Below are 16,327 nucleotides of genomic sequence, written 5' to 3' on the forward strand. Positions count from 1 at the left end.
CTTCAAGGGAAAATTCTATAAATGTTTACTACTTTGATTTCAATGACACTTTGGAGAATATAGCACTCCAAGTTTCTACTACTAACTTGGGGCACTTAAGTATATGTGCTCCCTAAGAACCTCCATGTTCCTATACCAGATGCTTTACTGAGGAAAAACAGCACACAGACGTGTAGCTGCTAAGGGCTGGGATTGTGGCTCAGAGGTAGAGTGCTCACCGAGCATGCGCGAGGCCCTGGGTTTGATCCTCAGCACCACATTAAAAAAAATAAAATAAAGATATGTGTCCACCTATAAGTAAAAAAAATAAATATTTGTTTTTTAAAAAAGAAGTTAGCTGCTAAGAAAGTGGCAGTCATACAATCAAAGTTCAGCAGAGTCATGTTTCAAGAGGCACTCACGCTTCGGCAGCACATTGCAATTACTCAGGAGACTATGGATAACAGGGTCTGAATTGTCTCTGAATGTGCTTGCCCTAAAGAGCTATGAAGAGCAGAACTGAAGCAGTTAGTTCAAGAAGCTTCATTTGCAGGAACTCACTTAGGTCTAAGTGAGCACACTGGGGTTTGTCCTTGGTTGAACCAGCATAAAGCATCGCTGCTTCTCAGAATTGGTAAGGGCACATACTTGCAAATGCGATCTGTGAATTGGTAAGGGCACATACTTGCAAATGTGATCTTGTACTTCAAGGGAGTTTTCTGAAAAAGTTTGTCAGGTATATTTCAATGAATCATTGGGGTGAACTCACACATCAGCAGCACATTGTAATTCTTTCAAGGACACTCTGGATGCTGGATCAATGAATCATTGGAGTGAACTCACACATCAGCAGCACATTGTAATTCTTTCAAGGACACTCTGGATGCTGGATCCAAACTGCTCTGAAAGTGCCTGCTGAGAACAGACCTAAATAGGTTGTGCCAGAAGCTTCTACTTGTAAGAACTAACTTAGGACTCAGTGAGCTCAACATGGGCTTTCTCTGGTCGAACTAGAATGAAGCATTATCACTTCTCAGAGATTAAAGGCAAGGTTACACTATTGAAGCATCTGTGACATTGGTAAATGGCAATTTCCTGCAAGTGGGATCCTTTGTTTCAAAGGGTGATTTCTGAAAAAATTTTGCCAGTTGGATTTCAATGAAATGTTGGGGGAAAGACTCTTCTTAGCATTTCAGGATCTTCTTTAAACTGGGGCACCTAGGTAGAATGGTTCTATTTCTAGGAGACTTTGGAATCACAGTCTGAACTGTGCTCTGAACGTGCTTGCTGAGAACAGCTATGAGGAGCTGAACTGAAGCATTTTATGCAAGCAGCTTCATCTTGTAGAAAATAATTTAGTTCTCAATGAGCCCATTGTATAATATTTGGCACACAGTTTGTGCTCTCTGCTGGAGCTGCCAGTGCTTTCTTAGTACACATTCTGGTCAGGAATTTCACCAGTTTTCATTCCCCAGTTTTGAATGTCATTTTAACAGACACTCCTGGAAGCTTTCTTAGCGGAATATCCTATAGGAACTGGGATTGTAGCACTAGGACCGCAGAAAACAGTTACACCCACCACCGTATTACTGATGTGCCCTAGACCTTGACCAGGGAGACAGATTGTACACATTTAAGGTATAATTCCGGGAATATGATACTTATAAACATGCTTCAAGACACAGCCATATTAGAGGGAAAATCATAGGTATTTTTCATTACAAACATTCAGAGTCAAGCATGAAAGTTCTGATTCAAATTCATTGTGAAAAGCCATTCTGCCACACCTAGAACATTTGGTACAAAAATATACACTTTCTTGGTGTAACTGTGGACTTATTTTGTGCTTTTCTTAGAACTACCTCCAAATTTTAAGGTAGTCAGTCTATGCATTCACAAACAACATACCATTTATTTTAATGATACACTATAAAACTGCAAACCATTTATAATTTTTTGTTAAGAAAAAAAAAGATGCATGTTAGTGGATTTGGCAAATTCTTGAAGGGACCAAATGCTGGGAATGTTGGTTCAAGGCAGAGCTCCAGTTTTGCAGAATGCTAGAGAAGTATCTCTACCAGGGAAGATCCCATTGAACCCACAAGAAAAAAATGGCAGACATCCTCAAACACCTGGGAAATGGCATTTAGCAGAACTAAGGGGATATCCAAGCCTTAAAACTTCAGCTGGGAGGGAGGAAGCCAGTTCATGTGGCACCCAGTGGAGCAGGATAGATGAAAATAGGAGGAGGTGGTTCAGGCAGTAACTGCCCTGGTTCAGGAAAGCACTTGGCAAGACTTCAGGGTTCCTGAAGTAAAGAACCAGTGCTGAGAGAGCTCTCAAATGAATTGCAGTACAGGCTTGGCAAGAGGAGAACAAAGGTGTGGAGTCCTACCTAATATGTTCTTGGACATTTTCTTGATTTCCTTGGTTAGTAGATTTTCAGGGTGAAGAAGATGCTGTTCAAATCAATGTTTTCAGCTTCTTAATAACTGTCAATTCTGACAAAATTTCAGGCTAGTTAAGATTGAGCCAAGAGAATTCTTTAAAGCCTTTACCTGGGGTGAAAAGCAGATGGAGCTGCTGAGGTTTAATATCCAGAGGAAGTACAGTGACAAGCAGGGTCCAGACCTCCTCCACTTGAAGGTCATTGAAGGTGCTTCCCTTCTTCCACTTAGCTGCATTTGTTCATCTTCCAGGTATTTCCTCACCTGGCCAGGATAGGGGACACTGCTGTCTGTGCAGACCAGAGACTCCCTTTCCAGTCTGCTGGGACTGAAGCCTGGGCACCTGCACCTAAGGCTGGTCTCCTGTGGACAGCAACTCAGTTGCTTCCAGGACTCAAAGAGAGGTTGAGAGGCAGCTGGGTGCTCACAGCCTGATTCAGCCCCAGACAACCAGGAGTAACACCAGAAATGTAAGAATGAACAAGGACGTTATGTCCCAGTAGCAAGTCCTGAGATTTGAGGCTGTGGCCAAGTTGAGAGTCCTAATACTGCTGCCCCAGATTACTAGCTACTGAGAAAATGGAGCCCAGAGAGCAAGATGATGAGAAAGAGCATTAAGACTGAGAGGAGGAGGCTGAGGAATGGGGAAGGGGACTTCACAATACTGCTCAGTCTCAGGTATCCAGATAGCTGGGAAAGGAGTCATTTTAACTTGGCAATGAGAGTAGGAATGTTGAGACCAGTCAAAAAAGTAAAAACAGAATGTTCTTATGTTGCTCCTGTTTGCAATTAAATAGTGAAAAGAATTATGATTTATAAAGGAACATTAAAGATAAAATTAAGATAAGTCTGAGCCATAGGAGAAGGGTTGAAAGTATGCAGATTTGCTTTACATTTCTTCCTGGCTATGTGCACTGCTTTTGCTTCAAAGGTCACTCTTGATACCATGTATTTTGCACGTGTCTCTGTATTTGCCTAAAGTGCTTTTCACTGCTACGTTAGTTCAATTCCTGTGGAGCCAAGGAGGGGCACAGAGGAACATACCCTATTAGACTCCTTAATTACGCCCAGCAATAGGCGTAATTAAGGAGTCTAATAGGGGAGTTTCCTTGGAGAAACAGGTCTTCAGCATCCGAAATGTCCCCTAACTCTTGAGCCCACTTGTGCACAAAGGCTGCTTTCTCTCAGGTGCAAGCCTGTCTGGAACACCCAAACAATTGCCACTGAGATTTCACATTTGAAAGGAAAATCTGGCCCATTGTCATCCTTTTATTGGGCCTCACACGTGCGTTCATGCCCCAGCCACTAAGGGCCTTGTAAAGGCGCACAATCTGGAGTTTCTCAGCATTGCTTGGCAAAGACTGTTTCATGGTAGAGTGCTAACAAACAATGGAGCTCCCCTATTGCAGCACTAGTATTGGATTGCAAAGACAGTTTAAGGTGAAGGGGAGGGAAGGTGTCTCTGAGGCCCTGGCCTCTTCCAAGAGAAAGCTTTTGGGCATGGGGACTCAAGAACAGTGATCCTAGGGCTCCCCTGCAGCCCTAGGATGAAGTTCTTGTGCTTTGGGCAGGGGAATACTTTAGATGCAACTGGGCAGCTACCAGGTGGGATACAAACCTGTGAGCAAATGCAGAAAGCTGTAAGTGTGAGCAATATAACCGAAGTGCAGCCTAGGCTCTCTCAGCAAAAGTAGCATAAACAACAGAGATGAGAAAAACAGGTAATAGGACTGGAACCTAGCAACAAGGGGCCTGAGGCACTGGCAGGTGCACAAGTGTGAGCAGGACACAGGAAGAGCAGATCTCCCCTCACCAACATAATTGGCTTTTATGCCCCTTGAACTGCCTCAGCTTCTGGGACCTGCAAACCTTGGAGAGGGCCAGTTTCTAGCCCAATTTAATGAGTAGCCAAACAGAAACTGGGTCCTATCCACTAATCACTCACCTGATAGACCACTTTATTGACTATTTTAAAGGGTGTTATCTAGTAAAATTAAGTATACATAGCATCTCATTTTTCATATGCTCATTTATAAAAATCCTCATGTTTGTACTTTGTAGAAAGATGTCTGAGAGAAATGTTTTCAATAATACATCAAGTTTTGGAGAAAATTTCTTTGATTAAAACAGAGTGTTGACCTCTCACCCCACCGGGCAGACCTCTTGCACAGAGGGCTTCCTCTCTACCAACATGGGACACCCCTGCCACCTCCATCTTAGGACACCTCTGCAGCCATCTTGGGTTACCTTATTTGCTACCATCACCATCGTTAGTTGGGGCAGCTTCCATCTTGGGACACTCACTGGGACCTAGAAGCCAAATATCAAGGTACCTACAGGTTTGCTGCCACCACCACCACCAATTTGAGACATGACCACATCCATCAAGGGACAACAGCCAGAGCCTAAAAGACCATTACCAAGGTCCCTTCAGGCTTGGTTACATCTGAGGTCTCCATCCTAGGTGTGCTAATAGCCACCATCTTGCTGCAGAGACAGGAGAGAGCCTTGCATAGGGTTGGTAGGTTGGAAGAAGGTGAGATGACATCTTGATCTCAGCTTACCCAGCCAACCAGCCCAGCACTCACTGGGTTTCCAGGGACATCTTGGATGGAACTTATTGGCACCAGCCCATTTCCCAACTCTTCCCCAATCTGGCATCCACCAATCCCCTGGTCCCAATAGTTTGACAATCAACAAGGCCCTATGGCTCCTTAATCTGCAGTCTCCCAACCTCTCCCTAGCCACTATCCCAGCCCAGTGCTTGCAGCTATGTGGCCAGTCTTCACCTCTCAATGCCTGGTCCTGATATGTCTGATACAGCTCTTTAGGACAGGCACACAGTCCCAGCACTTTGCCCTCACTTCCAGAGAGAGGTTCCTGATGGAGCAGTCAAAAAGAGAGGGGGAGAGAGATACAGATTATAGACTAAATTAGAGATCAGGAATTGTGGGTTCCACAGGCAATTTAAGGAGCTTACAGATTAGAGACTAAATTAGAGACCAGAAATTGTGGGTTCCACTGGCAATTTAAGAGACTAAGCCAAGGCTCCTACATCACACAAGTGTACCCCAAGGGAGATTCCTGGGTGCACCCTTCCAACAGGGACCATCAATTGCTATACCCACCTCTAGGAGTTCTGCCTCCAAGACTAACCCTCCCACCCTAGTAATCCTCACCTTTCTGAGGGTGAAGATACCAGCAAACTCCAGACAACCCCACCTATCACAAGAGAAGAGAAGCAGAGAAGATATTGTACACCAACAGATACAATTAATTTTCCTTTGAGATTATTTTTTCTTTCTGTTTCTGCTCTTACATCTTCAACATTTTTTAAACCAAGTACTTTTCATGCATCAGGTTATTGAGGATTGGTATTTCTGAATATTATATTACAGTTTTGTTGAATATTCTTGTATTTTTACAATGTTTTCTTTTTCTTTTTTTTTAATTTTTTAACTCTATTTTCCTCTCACTTATCTGTTTCCCTTGAGTCTCTTTCTCTCCTTTCTTCTGCTAACATCCTACTTCTTTTGATTCCTCTTTCACTCTTCCTATGGTCTAATACCTATATATTCTTACCTTCTATCTCATAAACATCACATCCTACACACACCTGGTTCTCTCTCTCTGTCCACCATTAGAAAATGTAGACCCTTTTAGAACCTTTTGCAAACCTACACTTTATGTTGTAGATAATAATTGAACACATCATTTGTTTTTATTGTGACAAAACTGTAAACATCTTCATAGGAGCTATTTGGTTTATGGGCTGCATATTGTTTGCATTGGGTTCTGTAATATTGATCTCCCCCTTAATGGTGAGGTATTGGAAACCCTGCAGGACATTAAAAATCTATAAGGTAGAAATGGTAATAACTCAGATCTGCAATGCTAGAGGGGGAAACACACAAACAACATGATAAAAAACAAAGGAAGAAAGTTCCCCAAACAAAACAAGATGCTACAATGATAGAATCTATTGACAGCACAGTAGAAGAAATGTCAGAGAAGGAGTTTAGAATGTACATAGTTAAAATGATCTGTGAAGAAAAGGATGGTATAAAGCAGCAAAAATTACTTCAATAAAGAGATTAGAGAGCAAACTGCAGGTACCAAAAGATTATTTCAATAAAAAGATAGAGTTTCTGAAAAAAGAAAACAGAAATGCTAGAAATGAAGGAAACAATAGACCAAATTAAAAAATTCATTAGAAAGCATCAACAATAGACTAGATCACATGGAAGATAAGACCACATTCAATAAAGACAAAATATATAATATTGAAACTAAAGTAGACCACAGAAGATGTTAAGAAACCATAAATAAAACTTTCAAGAATTATTGGATAACATGAAAATACCAAATTTAAGATTTATCAGAATAGAGGAAGGCACAGACATATAAAACAAATTAATACACAGTCTTTCAATGAAATATCAGAAAATTTCCCAAACCAAATGAATAAAATGAAAAATCAAATACAAAGGACTTACAGAACCCCAGATGTACAAAATCACAATAGACACACACCAAGGTACATTATAATGAAAATGCCTAGCATACAGAAAAAGGATAGAATTTTAGAGGCCAATAGAGAAAAGTATAAGGTTACATATAGGGGGAAACCAATTTGGATCTCAGCAGATTTCTCAACCCAGAACCTCAAAGCTAGGAGGTTCTGGAACAACATATACCAAGCTCTGAAAGAAAATGTGTGCCAATCAATAATCTCATATCCAGCAAAATTTATGGTTCTGATTTGATAATGAAATAGAAACCTTCCATGATAAACAAAAGTTAAAAAGAATTTACAACTAGAAAGCCTGAACTCCAGAACATAGTCATCAAAATATTTCATGAGGTAGAAATGGAAAAAAAAATATAAATCAGCAAAAGCAGGAACTACACTAAAGGAAAAGCCAACCAAAGGAGAAACTAAGTCAAGTTTTAAAAAAAATGACCAGGAATGCAAATCACATCTCAATAATAACCCTGAATGTTAATGGATAAACCCATCAATCACGGACATAGACTTAAAAAAAGAGGACTCAACAATATGCTATCTTCAAGAGATTCATCTCATAGGAAAAAGACATCCACAGACTGAAGGTGAAAGGATGGGAAGAAAACATACCACTCACATGGACTGCTTAAACAAGCTGGAGTTTCCATCCTCAGATAAAGTGGATTTCAAGTCAAAGTTAGGAAGAAGGGATAAAGAAGGACATTTCATACTGCTTAATGGAATCATTCATCAACAAGACATAACAATCATGAATATTTATGCCTCAAACAATGGAGCATATATATACATCAAACAAACCCTTCTCAATTTCAAGAATCAAATATACCACAACACAATAATACTGGGTGACTTTAATACACCTCTGTCACCACTGGATAGTTATTCAAACAAAAAATAAAGAAACTGTAGAACTCAAAACTATAATTTAGACTTAACAGACATATATAGAATATTTCAACCATCATCAAGTGAATACACCTTTCTCTTAGCAACACATAGATCCTTCTCTAAAATATCCACATGTGGTACCACAAAGCAGCTCTTGGCAAATACAAGAAAATAGAGATACTATCCTGCATTCTATCAGATCATATTGGAATGAAATTAGAAATCAATGATAAAATAAAAACAGAAGCTACTCCAACACCTGGAGGCTAATCATTCACTATTAAATGAAGAATGGATAGCAGAAGACATCAGGGAGGAGACAAAAAAATTCTTAGTGGTAAATGAGAATACCAATACTATTGGAATAACTTTCAGTTCACAGCTAGCAGCTAAGAGCAGCTCAGAGTGCTAGGAAAACCTACGCTTGTACAGGCCTGACAGGAACACCTGCAGGACCGGGCACTCTGCTCTAGTGAGTCATCAGTGAAGCCACATATTCAGTGCTTGAGGTCAGCATTACCAAGCTACCAGGCCAGGAAACTGAGAGTTAGGTGCTTCACGGCATGAAACCCCCAACTCATAAGGCCCCCTCCTCTAAGGACAAAGATCCTTCCAGACTGCTTTCCATCTTGTAGCAATATTTAGAGCTTCCTCATAGTGCAGCTACATTAATTACAAGATGATTGGTTTCTAGATGTTGTATAACCTGCTTGCTTAAATATGATTGGAAGATGCATTCTATATCGATTGTAATCACTTCTGCATTAAATGAGCTTGCTGGACATCGACTGTGGTTTATCGTCAGCCAGCTTTCTCACTAAGCTCCTGGTGTCTGTGTGTTGATTTGACACTGTGTCTCTATCCCCCTCAACTGAGGTAGCCAAATGACTATTGACCAGAACCAGTGACCAGAACACATACACAATACAACATATCAAAATCTCTGGGACACAATGAAGGCAGTGATAAAAGGAAAGTTCACTGCATTGAGCTCATTCATTAAAAGAATTAAAAATAAATGACCTAACATTACATCTCAAAGCCCTAGAAAAAGAAGAACATATAAACACCAAAATCCATAGAAGACAGTAAATAATTAAAATCAGAACTAATATGAATGAAATTGAAACAAATGAACTAATTTTAAAAATTGACAAAATGAAGTTGATTCTTTGAAAAAATAAATAAAATTGATAAACCCTTAGCCATAAGGGTTTATCAAGTAAAGGAAAGAGAAACAAGAAAAGGTTTAACAAGAAAAGAAAAGAGAAAACTCAAATTACTAAAATTGGTCATGAAAAAGAAAATATCACAACAGACACTATTGAAATTCAGAAGACAATTAGAAAATATTTTGAAAATTTACATTCCAATAGAAGATATCAACAAATTTCTAGAGACATATTATCCACCCAAACTGAAAAAGGGCATACACAATTTAAACAGATCGTTTCAAGCAATGAAATAGAAGATGCCATCAAAAGCCTACCAACCAACCAAGAAAAGTTCAGGACCTGACATATTTATAGCTGAGTTCTAACAAGACCTTCAAAGAAGAACTAATACCAATACTCCCCAAATTATTCCATGAAATAGAAAACACTATATGACCCAGCTCTCCCACTCCTTGGTCTATACCCAAAGGACTTAAAATCAACATATTACTGTGAAGAAGCCACATCAAGGTTTATACAAGCTCAATTCACAATAGCTAAACTGTAGAACCAACCTAGATGCCCTTCAATAGATGAATGGATAAAGAAACTATGGTACATGTACACAATGAAATATCACTCATCATTAATGAAGAGTGAAATTATGGTATTTGCAGGTAAATGGATGGAGTTGGAGAATATCGTGCTAAGTAAGTCAATCCACAAAAAACCAAAGGCCAAGTGTTCTCTCTGCTAAGTGGATGCTGATCTATAATGGGGGTTGGAAGGAATAATGGAGAAAATTTGGATTAGGCAGAGGGGAGTGAGGGGAGGGGAGTGGAGGGGATGTGGGCGGTGGGAAAGAAGGTGGAATGAGATGGACATTATTACCCTATGTATATGTATTTGTATGATTGCATGAATGGTGCATTGCGTTTAACCATAGAAATGAAAAGTTGCATTCTATTTGTGTTAAAAAAAAGAAATAAGAAAAGACATGAAATTATTTCAGATAAATAAAACATGTTTAAAATACTGTGAATATCTAAAACTACATTTTTGCATAAAATCACTCCACTGGTAATCAATTACTCCTATTTAAATTTTACAGGCTGTTAAATACACAATTATTTTATACAGAAGTGATTCAACTATAAATAGAATAATATTAAGGGACAAAAAAACTCACTACTACTGATATCATAGCAGATAAGTGAATTTAGGTCAAATGTTGTCACAACAAAGCAAAAGGAAAAAGATTTTACTTGTATTGCATGATATATGAATACATATGAAGTTTATGTTTTCATATCATTTACAATAAAAACAAACTTTCACAGGTACCCAAAACCATTTGGAATGTCTAGTGAAGTCCTTAAATTAGGAAAACTCTTCTTGGATGATGGATGGAGTTAGCTTTTGCAGTACCCACTATGCAATCCATCTGCACCATACTACACTCTACATGTGTGCAATATTCAATTCAAACTTCCCACAAATACATAGAAGCAGGTATCATATGAGGAACTTGAGGGGAAAAAAAGAACTGAGCAACAAAAGACAAGTAGGTTGTCCAATGATATACATAGGGTCACTGGAAGACCAAGACTTCAATCACAACTTGAAATTCTGGCTCCACCACCAGAATTTCACAATATGTTGCTATACTTATATTTATATTCAAGTATTTTCAGGTGACTTGATAAAGTGAATAAATCCATGGTATTATTTCATTTCTTTTTATTATTGCGAAATAGTAATTTCTGAATCTTGCAAATATTTCCCCAAACAAAATTACTTTCTTTCTAGGAAATATGGCAAACCAACTTTCAATCAAATAAAGATCTATTTTTTTCTAAAATGTTCAGCCAGCCAGCCATTTATTCATGCATTCAGAAAATACCTAAAACACACAAGAAATATACATGACCCTGTTGATAGAGAAACCAAAGACTTTTATACAAAAGAGCTCTACATTCCTGTTATATTCCTGTTCTACTGAAACAAAATCCTCCTCTTTTCCTCAGATTCTAAACAAGTATAAACCAATGCATCTGTTATTTAGAGCACTTTGGAAAACCATAACTATGCATCATGAAACTCTGTCAAGGACACAAAGAATGAAGGTGTTGTCTACAATAAGGACTGGGTACCTTTATGGGGTTTTTTATTTGCTTTTTTTTTAAAAAAAAGAATCTATGCATGATAGGTCATCATTTCAGGGCTCAATTACATTAGGATATAGTACTTTGAAACCCATCCAGAATGAACAACAAAATTTTACAAAGAAAATGTAAATGAACACAATTTGAAAGGAGAGTTATTTTATTAGAAATACCCCCAAAATAATGATCAAGATTTCTACTTAACAATACAAAATTAAATTGAGTTCAGATGTCCTTCTGTGCACAAGTATTTCTATCAACATGCAAACACACTATAAAAGCTTTTATTTTTAAGGAAAAGCAACTCTCTTAAATCTACAATCTTCTTCAGTTATTACCTACTTCTCCATTGCTTTCTCAGTGAAAATTCTCAACCTTCAAAACTTCTAAATAATAACTAGAGAAAGACTAAAAATTTTAAGGGCTGTATTTTTGCTTATAAAAATCTCCAACTTTGGATATTTGATACTACCAAAAATAAAATTTGTTAGACACATGAAACTGTTGAATTTCCTAATCTAAATAAATGGTGAGAAATTGGGGAAAAAATCTCATAATACAAACTTAATATTTGTAAATTGTACATGAAGTCACTTTGGAAAATTATGGTCTGGTGCATTCTGAAATACATTATTTTTATGAAAGATAATAGATTGCATGCAGGAAAACATTATAAAAATATTCAGTACATTAACATCATCATGAGTTGAACACAATGTCAAGAAATTAGTGTATGTGAGCCAAATCCAGCCCATTGCTGCCCATATCAATAAATATTTTGACTTGGTGGAGGGGCTTTTTGTGGTGCTGATGGGCCAAATGAGATCATCATATTGGGAAGCCAAGCACTCTGCTGCTGAGCAATGACCTCAGTCCTAGTAAATAGAGGTTGGGGGGTATGTAGTCACACTCATGAACTTATTTTCTGTAACAGACTTCATTCTATGCCATAGAGACCTTATGGCCCACAGAGCCTAGGTATAATTAAAATAGCCAATTTTACCTTCCTGCATCCTCATATGTTGTAAGGAAAAATTAAAAGGGAGACACAGAAAAGATGCAGAGGCAAGAAAGAAAGGTGGCAGAATGGCAGAGAGGCCAAGCTGCTAGGCTTTATTTATATCAATAGGTTACTTTAGGTCATATTGTTAATTTATTACTGGACAGGTTACTGACTTAGCCATATTATGCAGCTTATTCCTCAATTACATACTAAGTTGCAATGTGCAATATGTTAGGAGCTTTGTGTAGCTCTCAAGAAAGTCCATTGTATAAAGTTACTGTTATGTGGACAGAATTAGGTTCAGAGAAACGTTGTGGTTTTCTAACAAGAGAGTCCCTATATCCCCAGGAGTCGTGTGCCTGAGATGAAGACGGAGGCTAATAAGACTGTAATTTGTCCTCATGAAGGACAATTTTATAGCAGCCAGGAATCTTGTGTCTTTGCACAGAAGTTTCCCAGTAGTCAGGCATTCTGTGTCTTTGCACAGAAACTTCCTAGCCACCAAGCATGCCACAATCACAAAGTTTATCAAAGACCCCAATCACAAACACAGAACCCCTACAATGTGTCTTAAACTGCAACTGTAAGCAGGCCACCAGCTGGAGAATTAGACTCCTCACAGAGTAGGGTAATCATACATCATTTCTAGGTTGATCATTCCTTTACATTTTTCATTCCCTCATACATGAGGGCAGCAACACTACTTTAAAGTACATTAAAAAATGATTTGCAATAATTCTGCTGTCAAAGAATAAAAACGCAATTTTCAAAAAAATCCAACTCCTCTACAACTTCATTTATTCCATCTTTAAATAAGTAAACACAAAACCAGCTATGAAGTATCAGCTCACTACAAGGAAAAGGATATTTACTGCCTTAAAACCCAAGTAAACATATGACTCCAATACAATCCTATGAAAGACTTCACATTTCTTTCTCTTTTTTTTTTTTGTAAATTTTATTTTGTGTATATTTACCACACACAAAAAGCCTGACCCTAATCTTCAAGCTTTCTACTATGTATGCACCAAAGTGTTTTAAGTAGCACGGACACCATAATCTCTGTTCAGTCTGCAACCCTCACAGCCTACCATCACAAAACCACTACAACTGTTCAAGGCTTTTGAAACGTTCAAGGTGCAACACTGAGACTTCTGCAACCTGCCTAAAGCTACCAAGAGCCAGGCGCAGCTAGCAAGCAGGCATGAGAAATTAGGGAGCCCCAGGCTGGTGGGAACGGCTGAAGGACCCTGAGCCCCAAGTTTTCAAGGGAGGGATACCTGAAAATTCCCCATCGATGGCAAAGAAGTCCGCCTCCTCTATGGCCTGGTACACTTTCTGAAGATTACTCTTAAAATCTGCGGAGAAACCGAGAAAAGGCTCAGAACCCGATGGCCTGGCTTCCTGCCCACAGACCCCTAAGTGGAAAAGGAAGAAGTGCCCTGGTATGTACGAGGCTGCGAGCTGGATGGGGACAAGTCCCAAAGGTGCGCTAGGACAGGAGATCATCTAGTCCCCCAGGGGTGCCTGGGCCACGAGAGGTCAACTCCCCGAGGGGTAGTTGGGCCTGAGGGAGAAAAGTCTCTGAAGGGTGCAGGAGGCAGAGAAAGACAGGGCACCAGGGGGTGGCAGAGACAGAGCAAGGCAAGGGACACAGGAGTGCATGTTCCACACAGGGATAAGGCCCCAAGAAGCGCACAGGCTTAACGGGGGCAGAGCCTGAGGGGTTGACTGACTCAGCCCCGAGCCCAGCCAAACAGGCTGGCCGCAGTCAGGGCCTAGCAGGCTGGGTGAGGGTGAGCGTGGGCACCCACTGCTCCTGATTATCTCCATTCTAGAGAGTGGCCGGAACCCTGGCCCCGCCCGGGCCTCTGCTCAGCGGTTCTACTCGCAGAGTTCCGCAGAGACCCAGGCGGTAGCGGAGGCAGCAGCAGCAGCAACAGAACACCAAGACTTCACATTTCAGAATACGTATCGGAACACGAGACAAGATTTATACAGAAGAGTTAAAATACCAAAAGCAGATCGCCAGATAAATGATAATTCTATTTGAAAACTAGAATGGATGCACCAAGGTACATGGTGCTAGTTGTTTCCTAGGAACTTGAAAGGAAATTTTCACCTACACAGAAACTAGTCAGATTAGATGAGTGCCACACTATATTTGCATGCTACACTAAAAGGATGGGTGGTTGGCTATAGTCAATGACTGTCAAACAAGGGAACATTAATTACACTTGGATTCTATTTCAGTTTCATTATAAATGTAATAATGTTTAACTAAGATGAAATTTTCAAAATGACATGAGACTTAGACCATGAAAGATGAAATCATGGAAATATCTCATTTGGCATAGTTCAAAAAAAGCACTATTCTGAAATTATGCAATATTTTTGGAAAAGAAATTGATTTGGCAATTGATATACACTTTTATCCAGTAATCTACTTCTAACTAAAAGCTAGATTTACCAACAGATCATTATAATTACTTTACCTGAAATAAACACATGGCATTTTCACATATCTTATTTCCAAAGATCCTGACAACACTGCCTGAAGATTATAAGATCAGTAGTACATTAAGAACCCCTGAAAGTACCAAAATCTTAAAAAATAACAATTATTTACCAAAAACGGTATGAAAATACTATTATAGTTAAGACCAAGCAACATAAATAAATGGATGATATTCTTCAGAGCAATCTTTTAAAATTACAACATCATCCAACTTCTAAAGAAATCTAAGTCCCTGAATATGAAATTGCTTTTATTTTGAAAACTTGAGAGAAAGCAACTTCAAACAGAAACCAATGATTAAAATCACCTCAAGCTTTGGAAAGGACTCACCTGTAGCTACAGAAACTAATAGCCACCCAAACCACTTAAAATCTATTCAATCAATCAATGCTAACTGTCCTCACTCACCAAACAAACTCATGTATTTACTTTGAGAAAGACAGCCAAGACAGAAAGACAAAGCCACTCCAATAAATATGCCTCCACCATCCACCAACCAAAAAGAGTAACACTTAACGAGCCAGGCTGCTACCCATGGCAAACCATTTACCTTCTGAAAGTTGGCTCATCTTGAAACTACACTCTTTCCGGATGTCAACCCACTTACCTCAGAAAGTTGGCCCTCTGAAAGTTGGCCAGTCTTGAAAGTCCACTCTTCCCAGAGGTCAACGCACTTTACTCCCAAAAGTTGGCCCATCCTGAAACTGCAATCTGGCCAAAACCCTGTATAAAAGAAGCAGGCTGCTTTGTTAGAAGAGACTCTTGTCAGATTGGCATAGCTCTCTTGTTTAAGATGGAACAAAAAATCATATTTAGTCTTCTTATTTCAGACATTGAAATCCCTTTCTCCATTGACAATAATTTCTTTCATTATATTTCCAACATTCATTTTTTAATTTTCCTTAAATGTAATAAAGTTGGTGATTCCTTCCAACCAATGTAACACAATTCAACCTATTGTAAATATCAGCAAGAAAAAGACAAATGATGAGTAGCCACAATATTGAACTTTTCTGCTTCCGTGGATAAAACAACAATTTTTAGGAATGGAGAGGCACCTTATCACTTAGCCATAATCCAAACCTTTTTTTTATTTTTAATCTTGAGACAGGATCTCACTAAGTTGCTTAGGGCCTTGGTAAATTACTGATGCAAGCCTCAAATTTTCATTTACAATCATGGCTTGTGGCTAAATAAACTAAAAATGAAAGAAAAGTTGACTTGAGAAAACCTGAAGACTAGAAAGGAAGGCTCATTTTAATGGACACAAATTTGGTAGCAGCAGTGGCTCAGTAAAAGTAAATACAAAAATTACATGCTCCAGAAGAAGGAAGTAGGCAATGACATCACTCCTGGGTGTAGAAGTGGCCTCATTGTGTTTCCATAGATATATGCAATGTTTCAGCACCCCAATAGTGCTATCTCACCCTGAATTAAAAGATGGAAACTGAGATCTACTACTATCAGTTTTCTTCCTAGAAAAAAAAAAACTACTGGAAACTAAAAGAAGAATACAAAGGTGTTAGACACAACCCTGAGCCCATGACCCAAAGGCTTTAGAAAGCCAAAAATAAATACAAAGAATTAAACCCAAGCAGACTACCATGGGAGGTCAAGCCCAGCATCCCAGATTCACCCACACCCA

Source organism: Ictidomys tridecemlineatus, chromosome 10 (assembly GCF_052094955.1).
Source record: "Ictidomys tridecemlineatus isolate mIctTri1 chromosome 10, mIctTri1.hap1, whole genome shotgun sequence".
Classification (NCBI taxonomy): Eukaryota; Metazoa; Chordata; class Mammalia; order Rodentia; family Sciuridae; genus Ictidomys; species Ictidomys tridecemlineatus.